Source organism: Falco punctatus (assembly GCF_963210335.1).
Source record: "Falco punctatus genome assembly, chromosome: 6".
In the NCBI taxonomy this organism is placed as follows: domain Eukaryota; kingdom Metazoa; phylum Chordata; class Aves; order Falconiformes; family Falconidae; genus Falco; species Falco punctatus.
In genome coordinates, this window is record NC_137585.1 from 31,872,633 (window position 1) to 31,889,526 (window position 16,894).

Sequence of the window (16,894 nt, forward strand, 5' to 3'; positions counted from 1 at the left end):
TCATGGGCAGATATCCCTACAGGGAAGCCAAGCATCCAAAGAATTCTGCAAAGGGTATTCTCATGCAGACTTCTTGTAAGACTCATCCTACACGAGTATATCTTTGCTGTGTCCTTTGTTAGAAAAAAACCACACCCTACCTTGAGACTCCAATCCCAGGCCAAATGCAGTAACAAAGAGCATCATGCAGGACATGCAGTTCTAAGAACAAGCTTCTGCAGAATCACAGAAAACACTTCTTGCACTCACTGAAAAGTTGGACAAAAGGCCACTGTGAGTTGAAGTAATATTAGTGCCTGGTGTTGTCCATTTTCCTAACACATCTCTGAGATCTCTCTCTTTCACAGAAAGCGCAAGGTCTACACAATCCCATTGTTTTGGATTTTGTTACTTTTTAGATCCTAAAAGCCTGATCATCTCCATGGTGATACTGCCTGGGAGACAAGCATGCAACAAAATCCTTATTAATTATTTATCAACGGCCCAACTCTATTGTTTGATATGTTGGCAAACTATGCAGTAATCAGGGGAGTTGCTCAAAGCGGTAACTGGTGCCATCTGCACCCAGTGAGACTGCTGATTTAAATCTCAGGGCTTCTGCCCCATTACTCTGTTCCACTGCATGTTTGTTCATGTCATGGATGTTACCAAGGACAAAACACTTGTTGTTGTTGTTGTGAGCCAGCAGCTGCGCACATAAAGGGTGAGGATGCACGTGTCACAGTGCACCTTTCAAGTTCATTTGCTTTTAAGAGGCAAGGGTGTTTTTTTACAGCTGCCTCACTCTGTATGGCAAAAGCATATAGCAAACATCTATGCCTCTCTGCTTCATTCCCCTCTTCCCAGTGTGCCACATAAAAAAGGTTATATTTCTAAAAACCAAAGCTGATTTACTGCCACTCTATCACTACACTACCTGTGGAGAAACTCTCGCACTAAGGCACAAGAAGTCCCAAGCCAGCGTGATAAATGTTAACATTCTATCTGCATCAGCCGCTGAGGTACAATGTGCCAGTGCCTCTTGGAGAACCAGGGTACAGTTACCTCAGGTTTAATTTTCCTTTTCTGGTTATGTTGGACATAGTTGCTGTTATCATAATATAAATGATGATTCATCAAGTGAAGATAAATTAACAAGAATCAACAAACAAGAAAGAAAATCACGAACACTAGGTAAGGGAGTTACATTTGCTTTCCAGTTCCCCCTTTACTCACAGAGAAAAACACCTGTGGAACCAAGTTTTAATAAGCAGTAGAAGGCACCAGATGAACACATTTATGCCATACATACACAAAGTGGGTGCCAGGAGGAACACGTACAACACCCTTCTTCCACTTCTTTCCTCACCTCCGCATTCGGTGCCTGTTAACAGGATTTGTGAGCACATTTCCTGAGTAACTACTGCCTTACTGGAAAATTTACATCCCTTTGTTGTTTGGTACCCACTATCCTCACCAACATATATGAAGCCTGGCATATTTACACTATGCCTCTCCTCTGACAAATTTATCTGGCAGATATTTCTTCGTTTAACGCTGAGAATCCTTACCACCAGATGGATCTTACAAAGCTCTGTATTAAACATTTCAGGAGTGATTTACCACTAGGAATTAAAAAAAGCATTCATGTGGTTTAGCACAGATCTGATTTCCAATAGCATTTGAAAACACAAGCTAGCAACCTGGTTATTGATTTTTCATAGTGAGGCAGTGAATCTTGAAAACAGGGAGAAGGGAGGGCTGCAGAATTCAGAAATGGACAGTCTACTGATGTGTCAGAAATATACCAAAAAAAACTTCTCCCTTCCCAAAATAAAAGCTTTGCATACAGCATTACTGAGTTCCCAAGTTGTAGGACTGTTCAGTTCACCTTCCTGGAGAAAAGAGTAGGACTGCTTACATTTTTCCTAATTCACTTCCTTATCCTTCTGAATATACAAAGATGCAATATTTTAAATGTTCATAACCCAGCCTGCAAAAAAAGAGGCTTATGATCTAATTCTAAAGGACTAAAGAGAGAAAAAAATGGCCAAGTTAAAGTTTTGGGGCTGTCATGCACAGATCGATGTAAAATCATCTCTTTTCCAAAGCCTAATAACTCACAAATATCCCATCCTTGAAGCTTTCAAGGGAAGTTCATGTTTTGGCACATAAGAAATTATATCTGGAAAGAAACTGGGGTAGGGGATTTCCCCAAGGCAATGGAGGTTCATAACTGTATTTAAAAGAAAAAAACTGCTTTACAACCTCCACTGTGGATCATTCCTCCTTAATGGATGTTAACCAGCACTGAATGCCACATTCACTGAAAAGATGAAAACTGTATTTACAGTTAACTTCTGGTGAAGTTGCCAAGCAGATGTTTATTTTTGGCTTCCACGTTTACTAAAGCCAAATGCTACACTGAACTGGGATTTCACAAAGTCTAACTGCTTTTCTTCCAGGTTACAATTTTGCTGGAATCAAAAAGGAAAAAAAAAAAACAAAACACAAACGGGGGTGGGTGGGGGTGGGGTGTGGAGCAGAAAGAAGAAAGCTGACTTCACTTCTAAGTAGGAAAAAACTGGTAGCATCCATTTCTATCATGTCTGTTTATATCATAGTTTAAATAAGGTTAGAATTGTGCAATCATTATTGATCAGCTTCCAAACAGCACAGCTCCATACAGCACATGTGCAAAAGAGGAAAAGTCACTGGAAGCAAATCCTGTGTCAGTCAGTCTTTTAATTTCTCTGCAAGTCTGTGCACAGACTGTTTAGCACTAATTAAAATACTGGCAAGTCAGGTTGAAGAGGAGTGAACGAATTCACAAGCCCCAAGTTTACTGTTCTCAGTGTTACATGGGTATTACAGATTCCCCCTGCAAAAACTGGAAGATAGATTTCACGTTAATTTTGAAGCTTGATCTCACAGCTACCACAGCTGCTGATGTCATGTAAAACGCTAACCTGGGGCAGCAGAGAGGGACTGTAATTCAATGTTGTTTTTTCGTTGTGAATAAGCAGTGAACCACACCGAAGTAATCCTCTGAAGTAGGAGTGCACAGTATTCAAGGCACTGATTTGGGATGAAATGCAAAACCAAGATTCTGGCTACTTTGTTAGAAAAAAACCTTTATGACTTTCTTAAGAAAAGAGGTGTAGAGACCTGATACCTGGATCTAGTTCCAGTTTGAAAATGACACAGTCTCACGTAATTCTTCCCAATAATTTAAATTGGAAATGGGGTTATTCACACCCTCTGAGCAACTGCTGCAAACTATTGCAACGGGCAGCTAAACAATTGCTAAATAATGGTAACCTCAGCAATCGCCAGAGTCTCTAAAGTGATTTTGCACATTTAGGTGAAAGGTGCTAAATCAGTGCAAGGCTGTAATTCACATTAAACAAGGAATGGGGTTAGACATTGTTTGAACTCTTTCTTAGAACTAGTTTTTTTTCCAAGAAGCCACCTGACAAGGCATTTCTGTTCATTGGTATGTTCTGCTTGAGGAAGATGTGGGTAAAGAAATGTAATTTGGCTTATTTTCACTCTTTCACTCACGTTTCTGTGAGTTCAGAGAAGCCTCAGAACTGCTGAGAGTTTTGCACATCTTTACAATGCCCCTTCTGCCACACATGTGAAGTCTCCCAGTATTGTGTGGATCTTCCAGGTTTGCTCTCCTGGTGCTGCAGTCCAAAGAACAAAGGAAGTGCTATTTCACCATGAGAATCACAACAGTACAAGGAAAACTTAGGAAGAGTCTTTCTTTTGTTGAAGAAATGTCCATACCTTCAGGCACCACAATGCTCATTAAAACCCAACACTACACTGCTTGACCACCTCAAATTCAAAATTAACCCAGTGGAATTTTGGGTTAACATCCAATTTTCAAAATTAGAATTTTGAAGCGTGGAGAGATTTTAAAGTTGAGTTTATAGAGTTGAGGCTTTTGGATTAACATTGATGAGCTGGGAATCATTTTGCAAGGATGGTGGGCCACAGAGATTATATCACAGGAGGCACACAGATGTATGTAAACAGCACAGCTGGAAAGGTTAATGACACAGAACTATCAGAAGCACCTATATCTAGTATCTTTTTCTAAATTGATCTAAGGTGGATCAAAATATAAACACCACTTCCTGGTGGGAATCTAGTGAACCATAAACCCACATCCTATCTGGAAAAGTGCTCTTGGAAAACAAAAAGATTGGCAATCATGTGTATCAAAGCCTCACCCAGGTTATTTTGCTCCAGGGCTTGCAGATCACTTTGCAATATTAAATTTGCTTTGTAAAAGCACTCTTCAGTATTACATTGTTCTGCCTGGACGTTACCTATTTAATGGTCCCTTTTTGGAAGGGACTGTTCTAGAATTTATGACAGAACATGGTGGAATTGCTACAGAGGGAGGAAAGGAGTTTGCTGACATTTCTTCCCCAGAAGAAATCCGTCTCTGATTTCTGAGAAATGTTTATACCCCTGAAGGTAGAGGAACCTCCTGTTGTTCCCTTCTATTTATTGAAAGTAAATGACCAGGGCCACCCTAACGGCTCAGTGGAGGGAGTAACACAGGAACACTCTTACTCCCCACAGCCAGTTGGGCTTGGAATAAATGTGAGAGGGCGAGGAATGAATCACGCCTTCCTACAATTAAGTAGCTGGTGATCAAGCAATTTTGCAGCCTTAAACGCATAATTCTAGCTTTCCCTGTTAGAAGAGGAGTTCACAACTGCAGACAGTTGTTCTAAGTAGTTATGGGGAGGGTTAACTTTGGAGGGGAGAAACAGCAAAGCGATTTTTTTTCTAGATGGAAAGCTTTTGGCTAAGAACTCCCCCAGACCCTGTGATCTCCAGGACCGTTGCCCCCTTCTTCAACACGCACAAACACCTTTTTTGGCATGTGTTTTGGCTGGAGTCAGTTGAACAAGGGAGAGTTAGTGCTCGGATTTCTGGGATCCCCTTGCCAAAAGCTAAGCTGTGAGGTAGTGCAACAGCAGCAGTGCAGGCTTCCCACTTCACCCTGCCAGTGACCTTCGCACAGACTTGGACATACCCCTTTCCTCAGAGCAAGGAGCAATTCCCTCTCACGCTGCTCAGTCCAGAAATTCATCTCAGCAAATACCACGAATCATGTCAGACTGAGCAGGACTATTAAAGCAGTGCTGCACAATGTGAATTGCTGTCCACAAGGGACTGGAGCAAGAGACTGCCTAACCCACTTTGTTTAACTTTTTACTTAAACAATCCTGAAAGAGGAAGCTGCATTGCTACTCTGGAAATTACAGCTTTAATCTCATTTGAACCACGCATTCCTCAGTTAAACTGCAGAAATAATTTAAGAACCAACTCCCAAATAAGACATTTTTCAACATTTCCTACATTTCCTGGAAATATATTACCTCTGATGCTGTGAAGTAAGAGCAGTCTTATTAATTGAACCAGGATAAAGTTCTTCCAGTAGCCCCAATAAAGTCTAATGTCAGGCTAATTACATGCATTTCACTGGTTTTGCATTTTCACATTCCTCAAAGCAACAACACGCAACACTGCTGGAACATCGATCATTTCCAACTCAACCCCACAAACCATTTGCACATATTGCATTCATCGCTCACTTGCGCTGCATTGCCCGTAGCAGGAATCAATAGTGCTTCATTGAAAATAGAGCAAGCTTTGTTTCTCCTTAACAGTAACAGCTTCCTCAAGTTTGCTTTAATGCACATGCCGCAGCTCAGAGGTGCCAACATTTACTGGGTTGTTTAAACATAGTTCAGAGTTTTGTTGGGCAGATAAGAAGAATAACTTGGGTGTACAGTAAAACAAAGATATAGCTGTTTGTGCCAAACATTCAGTTTATGGCAATACTTCATAGGAATTATTCCCCATAACAACTGAACTGTCATATCCTACAACTACATCCCAGGCAACCTCCCAGCTGAGCTCACTAAGGCTGCTGTCTGATGTGTTCTACATACAAACACCCAGAACTACCCAGATGTTCTCTATGTAAAACATTTGGTTTGAAACACGCAGCACTTCTTTCCAAAAAGCCATTACATTTGTTTAATGGACTCACACAGTTCAACTAAAATATCCTGGAGCAGACATTTGACTGCAACTCTACTCTATAAGCCCCATCTGTAAAAAGAAAAAAAAGAAAGAAAAAGTAAATTAGAATGCTTTACATGATTTATGCTGTCTTTATGATCAGCCAGTTCATAAAATACAAGCTCTGCTCTACAGACAATAACACAAATCACTTTCAAGTGTATTGTTTAGTCCTTGCCTGTGCTAAACAAATATTTCAATTGAAACAAAGGGCCGAACTCTACTCTTTGGTTTACAACAGTGTTAATGTAACTGAGAGCAGCATTTTACCCATGGACATCACAGGGGATGCGATTTTTTTGTTTTATGCTCAGAGTGAGTGAGTAATGACATCCAATAATGATAACCAGTAACATTCACGGCTGCAGAGTTTTCCTTTCATCCAAGAAAGGCTGGAAGGAGGTCAAAGTACAGCATGAAATCCTTCTCCCCAATGAATTCCTCCCATGACCCACAACGAGGCATTTCACAGGTCCCATTAGACCGCGTTTTCATCATGAAACGCCAGACAGGATGGGAGAACACATTTGTTTTACCAAAACAGAGAAGCAGGTAGAGAACTCTCAAAGTGTACACAGAAAAAAAACTCCTGTTGTTGAAAAAGATGGTTAATCCCTGGCCTGAATGTACATCGCTGCATGGTCTACCTGAAGGCCTTCGTTCCTCCCAGGCTGTGGAGACAGAACAGTGATCCAGTGATGCCAATTGGTGATCAACAGTGGTACCCCATAGTCATCCGTCTCCAAGTCACAACAGCTGGAAGGCTTTTGAAAAACTGGCACCATCCCTTCAAAGTGTGACTGCAGCCATGAAAGAGGACGCTCGCTTTATGAGTGACCTTCCTGAGATGGTTTCACCCACACAAGGAAGGGCTCAGCTCAGTGCAGCGCTGGAGCCATGGTCGACCTCAGCTCTCCCCAGGGCTCCACCACAGACTTCCCTAATTAACCTCAGGGAAACCACTCATCCCCTGAGTGCCCAAAGCACAGCTGTGACAACCAGCTCCTACAGCACACGGAGCTTAAACCCACAGATCACTGCATCATTATTTCACCTCATTTCGGCACCCTGAATTGAATAAACATGACAAGGAGAGGAGCGTGGAGGATGCTATGCATGCCTCATGTATAGGCCCGGTTAAAAATGTGTCTTCCCAAGAGGGCAATGTGGACGCCTCAGTTGTACCCCTGCACAGGTGAGCTAAGCCTGCATTGCTTCCAGCAGGTGTTTTACAGGCACCTTCACCTCACACCGGAGCACAGCTCCCATGGCCCAGGCCACATGGCATCAGAGCACACACCAGCCGGGAAGGTCACACTCTTCCCCTCGCCTCCTCCCAAAGGCCAAAGCAACAAGCCACAGCACAGCCCTGCTGACACCGCTGCGCCAGGCACCCCAGCCACCTGAGAGACAGGCTGGCCTTCGCTCCCCCCCGCTGAGCTCAGTTCCACTGGGGAAGCGGTAAGGTTTGATTTGTGCAGAATGCAATGGCAAAAATATGCAAATAAATGACAGCTCCAAACATGTGCCTCAGGAACTGTTGGGGTTTTTTTTTTAACAAATGCTTTGCCGCCTTCCCCTGTCAAAAAGTGCAAAAGACTTAATCTTTTTGCGTCAAGGACAAAAAACACAACAAAACACCATTTAACAAAAAGGAACATTTGTTTAGTTACCTCACAGCTCAAACAAGTCCAACCCTCATTGCTGCCTTCTGTGATCAAAAAAATATTCACACTCACTTTTAAAATAACACCTGTATCTCAAATAAAGGGAGCTATCAGCTATCATTCACCATCAGGCATTTCATGGAGATTAGAAATTGTAGCAGAAATGAAATGCCTTTTTGCGTAAGGGAAACATGATATCGAGGCTTTGAGATCTCCATCGACAGCAGGACCCAAATCTTTCTGATCTACCCATGAAAGGCTAAAATTAGTCTCCAAACTTGGCATGGTACCTTTTAACAGAAACGACGAGATTTTTTTTAAAAACTTTTTTTTTTTTTTAAAGCCTAATATCCCTTAACTAGTGTCTTTATTCCAAGGCGGCAGTGCTGAAGCCCAAATACACTGACTCAGCTCCTCGGCACAGTGAGACATTAAGATAATTGCAAGTCCCTCAAGCTGCCAGACCTCAGAACAAAGACACTCAGCTCCTCCAGCCTCGCTGCTGAAGTTGTCCCACATGCCGGCTGCTGGGCCAGGGTAGGTGAGGAGCTCTGGGGTTACTACAGGCTGACATCCCCCATGAAGGCAAGGCAACAGGGATGGAGCAGCCTGCCAAGCACTGATGCTTCGTCGTGGAGGCAGCCAGCCCCACGCAAGGCACAGGAGACCCTCCCCTTCACCAGGTTGGCTTCCCATGGGACCCAACAGCAAAGGGCTTAAGGCGCCATACTGGAGGGGTGGCTGAGGCGTGGTGGGAAAAGCAGGCAGGGAGAAGGGAAGGCTGGGGAGGCACCCAGAAATTAACAGTTACATTGGCTGCACATTAACCTAAGCAACCTCAGTGGTCTTCTTATAAACCACAAGACCTGCATGTATTTTGTGATTTTGCATTCACCTACAGCTGGCCAGGACCATTTTGAACATGCCAGCCATGTCAACCCATTTTCCCATAACTGCTGTATGGCTGGTTTTTTTTAAATGAAAGGAACCATTCACTTAAGTATTTTGTTATTTTTCTCCATTGGTGAGAACAGCCTGAAAAAGTTCACACCTGAGCAAGACCCAGAATTTGCACCCCATTGTGGGCGAGTGGCAGCTTTAAGGACTGACGTCTTGTAAACCACCAAAGCTAGAATCAAATCGCATCTGTCTTTGGAGAGTCAGGGAACACTAACCATTTAAACTGTGCAACAGTTTAACAGACTGATTTGAGAGTTGGTCCATGGTCTTTAGTTCAAAACATAAAAAATACTGAACTCAAACAAGAGTACAAAAACAGCGCCAGAGCAAAGGACAGCTAGAAGCTTGCCCCCTCACAACATGCAGCAAAGGTTACAGGAGAGCCTCCACATCTACTGAACATCTGGCATTTTTGGTGGGGGTCCAGGATGTTTGATGGGTACGGCCAGACACCATACGCTCGCGGAGTATCTCGCCCAGCCCCCTAGTGTTCAAAGGTCTAGGATCCCCTAATTGATACAACGTACTATGTTGCCTGTGAAGACACGGTGATAAATACATTCTGTTTAAAAGCAGATACTTCTCAAATCATAACTTGCAGATGCTCAAAGTCTTTCATGTGGGTAAGACAAATGAGAGCCATAGAGACTGATTTTGTAGCCAGGGAGTACAGGAAGCAACAGCAGGAGAACACTATTGAAAGCCTGGATACACTTATGGCTTTAATGAATTGGTCATCAAATATAACAACCCACATATGCAGTTTTTACCTTGCTTTGTAGTTTGCCCTGCCTTTTCCCCCTAGCTATTCCCCATATATCTAGCAAAGTGGAAATTATTTTGCCTTCAGTTTATTAAATGGACACACATGGTACTCACATCTGCTGGAAGATATTTGAGGGAAATGGTGACAAATATCATTTGCATATTTAGTCGGAGACCTTTTCATCCGAGACATTTCCTCTGAACTATCCCAAGTACGTTGATCTACCAGGGCTAATGACAAGAGTTTTTTCTATAAGGTGTCCAGTGCACACCTGGGCAATTCAGGGACAAATCCTGACTTACATACGAGGCAAGAAGAGACAAGACCAACATTCTTTGTAGGTTAGAGAGTCCCACACCAACACGCCCATCACTGATGGCATGCAAACCATCAAAACCGTACACCAGAACTGGGTACTGGCACCAGCCTCCATCCCTGCCCAGGTCAGGAGCTGATGAGGCTCTGGCCCCTCTGCACAGAAGAGTTGGCAGCTGCCGCTTCCTACCGTCCATGCTGCAAGCTCCTATCCCACCCCAAGCCTGGAGACAAACCTGCACTTCTGGCTTCAGAGCATCATTCAGCACTGCAGCAGAGAACATATGGTTTGGTTCCACTTTACACAGGAAGAGCATACAAGACAACAAGGAGAACAACAGCATCCTGCTGAGAGGAGCACGGTTGTACAGTAAGAGAAGATGCTTTGACATCAGCATCTTGGTTTGCAAAGATAGAGGGTATGTAAGCGTTGTACAAGAGGTAGAGACCCGAGCCAGGAAGATGCCCACATCAAAGACAAGGTCAGCAGCCAATTTGCGAATCCCTGGTATGCAGACTTTGAAAACACGTCCCATATGCTCTGCACTTGGATTACCGTGACTGTACACATGTCGACCTGCCAGTGTTCAAAGCTGATATACCTGGAATCAGTTTTCAACCCACATTCAGCACTCTTCCTTGACACCGTTGTGGCAGCCACCATGTGCCTCCTCCCAATTCCTCACTGCTGCAAAGACTCTTTAGTTACTTATTTACCAGACAAAACACAGACTAACTACGATTACAGTTCTGTAAAGAATAAACAATTGCTCACAAGAACTGCACATTCCACATAGTTTTATTCAACATGTATGACCCCAAACTACAATATATATAATAATTGTCTCCACATGGCAAATCCACATTGCGGTTCTTAAAAATAATAACAATTTTTAGAACACATGCCACCAAAAAACGCAGGATATTTTAGCCATATCTAATGAAAGACTTTGTACAAGCAATTTCCATTCTGCTGTGTTCTCTAACATACGGTGCTGTGAAATCATTTGTAATAATGCTTAGGCATTTTACAGTGTTTTTAGCTGAAGGCTGCATTGTAAACATTGGCTCAAATTCTGTTGTGAATTTCACATTTAGAGAGATCACACAAAGGATGTATCAGGCCAAAACGTGCCTTGTTAATTGGCCTAACCTGCCTATATTAAGTAGTATCCCTTCAGAAAGGGATACATGGAGACACAGAGAAGTTAACTGACCTGCCCAACACTGTTACAATTGCTCAGTCCAATGGTGGGATGGGGGGTGGCAGGGGGCCAGACAGACAAGGAAGCAACAGTCTCTCAGAAACTTGTAATTTCTTCACTTGTAAGAGAGTCCAACATCACTGAAGAAGTGTCACTTGATGTCCATTCAAAGCTCAGAAAGAACATACTGTTCTTTAATTTGGTAAACGATTTGACAAGCTAACGTATTCAGATGACCCTTTACTAGCTAGTCATTAATTCAGACTTTCATACCACTGAATTATACTCCCCTGAACAAATCTGCTTCTCCAACAAGAATTCTCAGTGCAGAAAACAAGTATTTTGTACTAATGCCTTTCCTCTAATGACCTGCATGCTGTAATCAGTTATTTCTGTCTGCAGCTCTTGATGTTCAGGTCTCCTTTGGCATTTCAATTATGCAAGTGTTTATGTGAAGACACTAGTAATTTTTTACAGCCAGGTAGTAACTCCTATTGTAATAAGCCCACAGTATTCACTGTGAATTATATTAGATTAAATGCAGTGGGGTTTTCTTTTTCCTTTTTTTTTTTTTTTCTTCTTTTTTTTCTTTTTTAAACCAGTCTCAGAATGCATCTAATAATTAAGGGTGGAACAAATAACAAAATTAACAGCAAAACTACTTCCAAGCCCATATAGTCTTTCCAACTTCTATTCATTCCAGATCTAGAATTTCCATGCATGCTTTGGTACGATTTTTATAGAGGATGACCTGAGTTTCACCAACAGGCCTTCAGCACCATGAAAACATCGTCCAGATTAAGTCACATTTTAAGTCCTTAAAAGAGTTCAGTTTGCACATCTTAAATAAATAAACAAACAAGGTTTTGGCAATACATTTTGCAAGAATCCCTCTTCCACTAAGGAACCTCTGGCCCCACATGAGTGTTGCATGGCAAGAGAGGTGTACCCAGTACCCACCACAGGCTGCACAGATTCTCTAGCAGCCACCAGCTTGGAAACAGGGAGCAAGGCAACGCTTTCTGTGCAGGTCACAGCACTGGCACACAGAAAAAAAGCAAGAGGCAGCAGTGCAAGTGGAGTACAAAAGAACCAGGAACCCAAGCTGAATGTCACACAGGGACAAAAGGCCAGGAGGCAGGAGAGACCAAGCTCTGCAGGAGGAGGCTGTCACCCATAGCACCCTGATGTTATGTACTCTACATGTCTGGAAAAAATCAGGTATTAGGTTGTACACTCCAAACTAGCTGATACTTCAATGATTTTGGCTTTAATCCGCAAGTTTTTCTTTCTGTTGTATAAAACAGGTCAGTAACACGAGCCATTGTTACTATTATTCAAGTGTATTATCATAGCTGCGGAAGCCACATTCACGCATCAGGATCCTGCTGTGCAAATTACTGTACAAGCACTTCACATCACAGCAGTGTTGTGTAGATACTTCCACCAGTGTCTGCAACAAAGGAAGATACCTTAATAAGAGCAACAAAGAACCTCAAAAAAAAAAAAAAAAAAAACAGCTCTGCATCAGATTTGGACATTATCCTGCAGGAGACGCACACTGAGAGATCAGGATAAAAATCACTACTAAGTAGTGACCCAGGTGCTAACTAAAGCAGACATTCTCAGGCAAAAAATGGAAATACAACATGTCATTAAATATAAGAGAAGAGAATTGCTGTGCATAATAGGGAAGAGAGAGATACCAACATTTTCAACAATGTCAGCAAAGCAGACAACAGAGTTGGGACAGACATCACACCTGGCCTTTCACTGTCCTCAGTGACCCATGAGCACACTTTTATCTTATTATTTGGAACCCTTAAAAACCACACTGCAAACAAATAAATGGTTGTGTGGCCAACAAGGCCTTAATTACTGACATGACAGAGCTGTCATTGTTGGTATTCATGTTTTGTTTTTTTCATGATATGGATAAATACAATCAGCAAAGCAAAGGTCCTCCTGTTGCTGTTTCAGGCTTTCAAAACCCCTGTGCAGTACTTCAAAAGCATCATGAAGCAGAGCTGTTTCAAAGCAAAGATTTTCACTGGAGTTGCAACTAAAAATATTTGTTGCCTTAAAGCTGGGGGGATTGGTTTGGTTGGGGTTTTTTTGGTTGGTTGGTTTGGAGGGGGTTTTGTTTGTTTTTTTGGTGGGTTGGTGTTTGTTTTTTACAAGATTTTAATTTGGAAACCAATTTCATTTGGCAACATCCTTCTACCTGCACTTCAATGCAAAAGAGATAAATAACATGCAGTACCACACATAACATGCCTGCACAAATATGCACTGCACGTCTGGTTTTCAAGCTGGGCTGCAGCTTGTCATCAATTCCCAAAATAATTAACGCTCTGGAGGAACGGCTGGAGGAGAATAGTGCTTCCTCCACCTGCTGGCGAGGAGGAAGAAAAGATGCCCTGGCTCTCAGAGAGGGAAGTGAAGGCAAGAGGGGAGCTGTTGGAGCTACTCCCCACCGCCTCCCAAGTGCAACCTAAGGAGAGAAAGGGAGAAAAGCTTCCAGCTTTTGCAAACGGCAAAATCTCTCCCAAGGAAAGACGCTAACCGAAAGAAAGGGCAGATAATACAAGGTGCTTCATCAGAGGTTACAAAAACCCACCAGCAACATTAGCAAGCTCCAGGTCCAGCGGTGGCAGGGAGAGCAAATGATTCCCAGCACAGCATCTCGCAGGAGGGCGCCCACAGGGAGCTGTAAACCAGACAGGGTATTGAACCCCTGGTTTAAACTCTGCTGGGAGTGCAGCCTAACAGGGTTTACCTGGTGTCTTCCATATTTGAGAGAGCTACATGCTCCTTTACTAATGCTATTTTAATTAATATTAATGCATTTTTGTATCCAGGCATTGCTTTTTGTATAATGTCAGGAAAAGATGGATAACAAGACTGAAAATGCCTATCCGTAATTTAAAGTTGCATTATAAGGAGTATTTACTCCAGCAGAGGAAGCATTTACACAAAGAACCCAGCAGCATCTACCATCTTTGTGCACCATGCATGGGATTGGCCAGAGATGGTCAACACAGAGCTTATCTAAGGCTGACATAAGTGTTAACTGTGGATTTCTTGGCTAACAAATATTGAATAAATAACATGAACCAAAGTTCAGTTCTTTGGTTTAACATGTGCAAGATGACAAGTGGGGAAAACACCCACAGAAACGTCAACATGAGTGTTACTTCACAGACCTGCGATATCATCTCTTCATCCTTACACTTACTAACAGGTGCCTTAATTTAAAGTATCATAAGTTACACAGTGTATACTGAGCCAGTACTAATGAAGGAAATCTTGCTGGCAAAATTAGGCACCTCATACGTCATGTAGTGGGCAATATTTTAACTGCTTCATGCAGCATGTAATACTGTCTGTAGTCACTGTGGAAACTAATACACAGATTCACAGAAGTTGTTTCCACTAACAAACTAAATGTATCATACAATCTACCCCGGAGCTTATGATCATATTCTACTGAGTTAAGAGGAAAGACAAAGAAACTGTAACAACCTGAATAAACCTACAACTGTTAGTAAGTGCCAAATACCACTTTCATTCAAGCCAACAGAAATCCTGCTAGTGATTTCCAATGGCACAGGAGGAAAGCACATCTGTACCTTGGATCGAACCGTCTTCTCACCTTGGTTTTACTTTGTTAACTCAAGTCTGCCAATTTCTGTTTCACTCCTGAGCTCTGTATTTGTACAGATGACAACAAATCCGAAAATTGTGCTTCATATTAAAAGCCTGGCTAATCATGCAAGTATCTTTATGAAATGCTGCACAGCCAAAGAGATTCTTAACAGACAAGAGACACTGAAAGGCCAAATAGGAGAATTGCTTGGACAAGGCTACGACTGGGAACACAATGCTGCTGCCAAGGTCCAGCTTTGCAATCTCTTACCATACAGCTTCAAATACCTGCTTACCGCTGAGTAAAGAAAAAGATGATTAGCTAACGCAGTAGCAGGATAGGAAGCAAACAGACTGGACTAGAGCAACCTTGGAACTCTCGCTACCTAGCTGCCGGTTGTGAGATGATTTGCACTGGACGTGGAGCAAGAGACATGCTGGCCGCATCACTCGCTCTGTGCATCCCCTGCTGGGCACAGCAGCATCCCCTCCAACCTGTTCATCAATGCTGCAAAACCACCCACTAAAAAGAACTGAGGAGAGGAAAGGCAAGAGAAAGCAGCGAGGGGAAAAAAGTGAAGGAGAACTCTGCCCCTCTCCGATCAGTCGTCCTGTCAGTGCTCTCGTGTCACCCACAGAAAGCAATCGGTATTCACTGCCAACAGCCAGACAAGGGAACTGTCAGAAAACAAGAAGCGTTTTCCATTCACTTAGGTCTGGCTGGACTCCTGACAACGAGCTTTTATTCTGTAAGCAGACAAAATGTGGATATTTTACAAACACTCACAGATGTTAAAGTTCAAACAGACACATTACACCAGAACTCGCCAGCAGACTAGTTAATAATTATGAAGTGCCACACGCCGAGGCTTGTATTACACCAGTATAAAACTCACACCCTGGTAAGAATTTGTTTAGCTCCTACATACCAGCTGACAGAGCAAGTGTAACACTTTTATTGCATTTAAGATTGCATGGGTATTCTGATTCTTACCCTCACCACATTTCAAGATGGCATTAGCCATATAAATTCAGTTCAGACCGCATCATCTAACTGTCCTTGGCCATGTAGCTGAAGTGCTTGACAGTTAGCAAAATATGGAAAGACCTGGTGTGTTGTTAACTTAGAGGAGATACACATCTATACTACATCCTTTCCTCTTTGAGGCCCCTTCCCAAAACCAAATCTCATTTACAATAGTCACCTTTTTTTAAAATTCATCACATCTTTTAAAAAAAGGTGGTTTCAATGTGTTTGCTTATTTACTACATTTCGTAATGCAACTCAAAAATAATCTACTTCCAAAATCATAGTTAATATATAACACAGCTTTGGAGCTTTTGTTAGCCTGAAATTGTAAAACAGCCAAGACAGCAAACTTTAAAAAACATGGACTTGGAGTGAGCATGTGCAGAGGATGTCCATCTCTGGTTTCTCTTTAGCCAGCCTCCAAATGAGCTAAACTGAAAACGTACATGATATGACTCTACAACTTGGCTGAAACTCATTTTCACTGTCGACACAAAGATATTTAGTTGCAGAGTAAGTGTTCCTTATTAAAGCCATGGCATCTGCAATTTCATTTTCTGTTTTACAGTTGCTTCCACTTCTGGGTGCACATGGAGCTTCCAGGCAACCAAAAGGGAAAGATATATGAGACGATACCTGTAACTCACTAGGGAAAAGTCTTGCTTTCAGATGAAGTCTAGTGCAAACTCAATTAGTATACTTTACGTGAAAAGCAGCATTAAGACCCGTTTAGCAAAATATTTCTCTGGGCCATCTTTAATGCAGTGCCTGCCTCTCATTCCCTTGCCTTCTGCGAATAGTTAGTATTCCACGGAAGGAAAAACGACAATAACTCTGACATATGTACATTTCTTCAATTGCATTTCTGCACCCCGCTGGAGCGCTGTACCAATGAGGAAATGCTGAAGCTCAGTTATTGCTGGACAACCTCCTGGCTGCTTGAAGTCTCAAGCCAGCCGGCACCACTGAGCAGTGAAACGGATCATAAAAACCAATGGGGCTGGGTTGCAGTCCCTGCCATTTTTTTAGGTGTCAGCAAAGTTCAGGTCACAAAAGTATGACTGCATCACTGCATTTTTTAACCGGAGAAGCACCGTTTGCCCTCCTGACAGTACTTTGTGAGCAGCTTTGGTTAGCTGGGGGATGTGACAGGTTTTGCTAAACCGTGAATTTCCAGTGGGGAAAGAATAACTGCTCACAGTGGACCCGC

The 16,894-nt window shown here is 42.5% G+C and overlaps 1 protein-coding gene across 2 annotated transcripts in view; it reads right to left on the reverse strand.

The window, feature by feature from the left end:
* Positions 1-16,894, reverse strand: part of NUAK1 (NUAK family kinase 1) — a 62,757-nt gene that overhangs the window by 31,740 nt on the left and 14,123 nt on the right. The window lies entirely within an intron of this gene.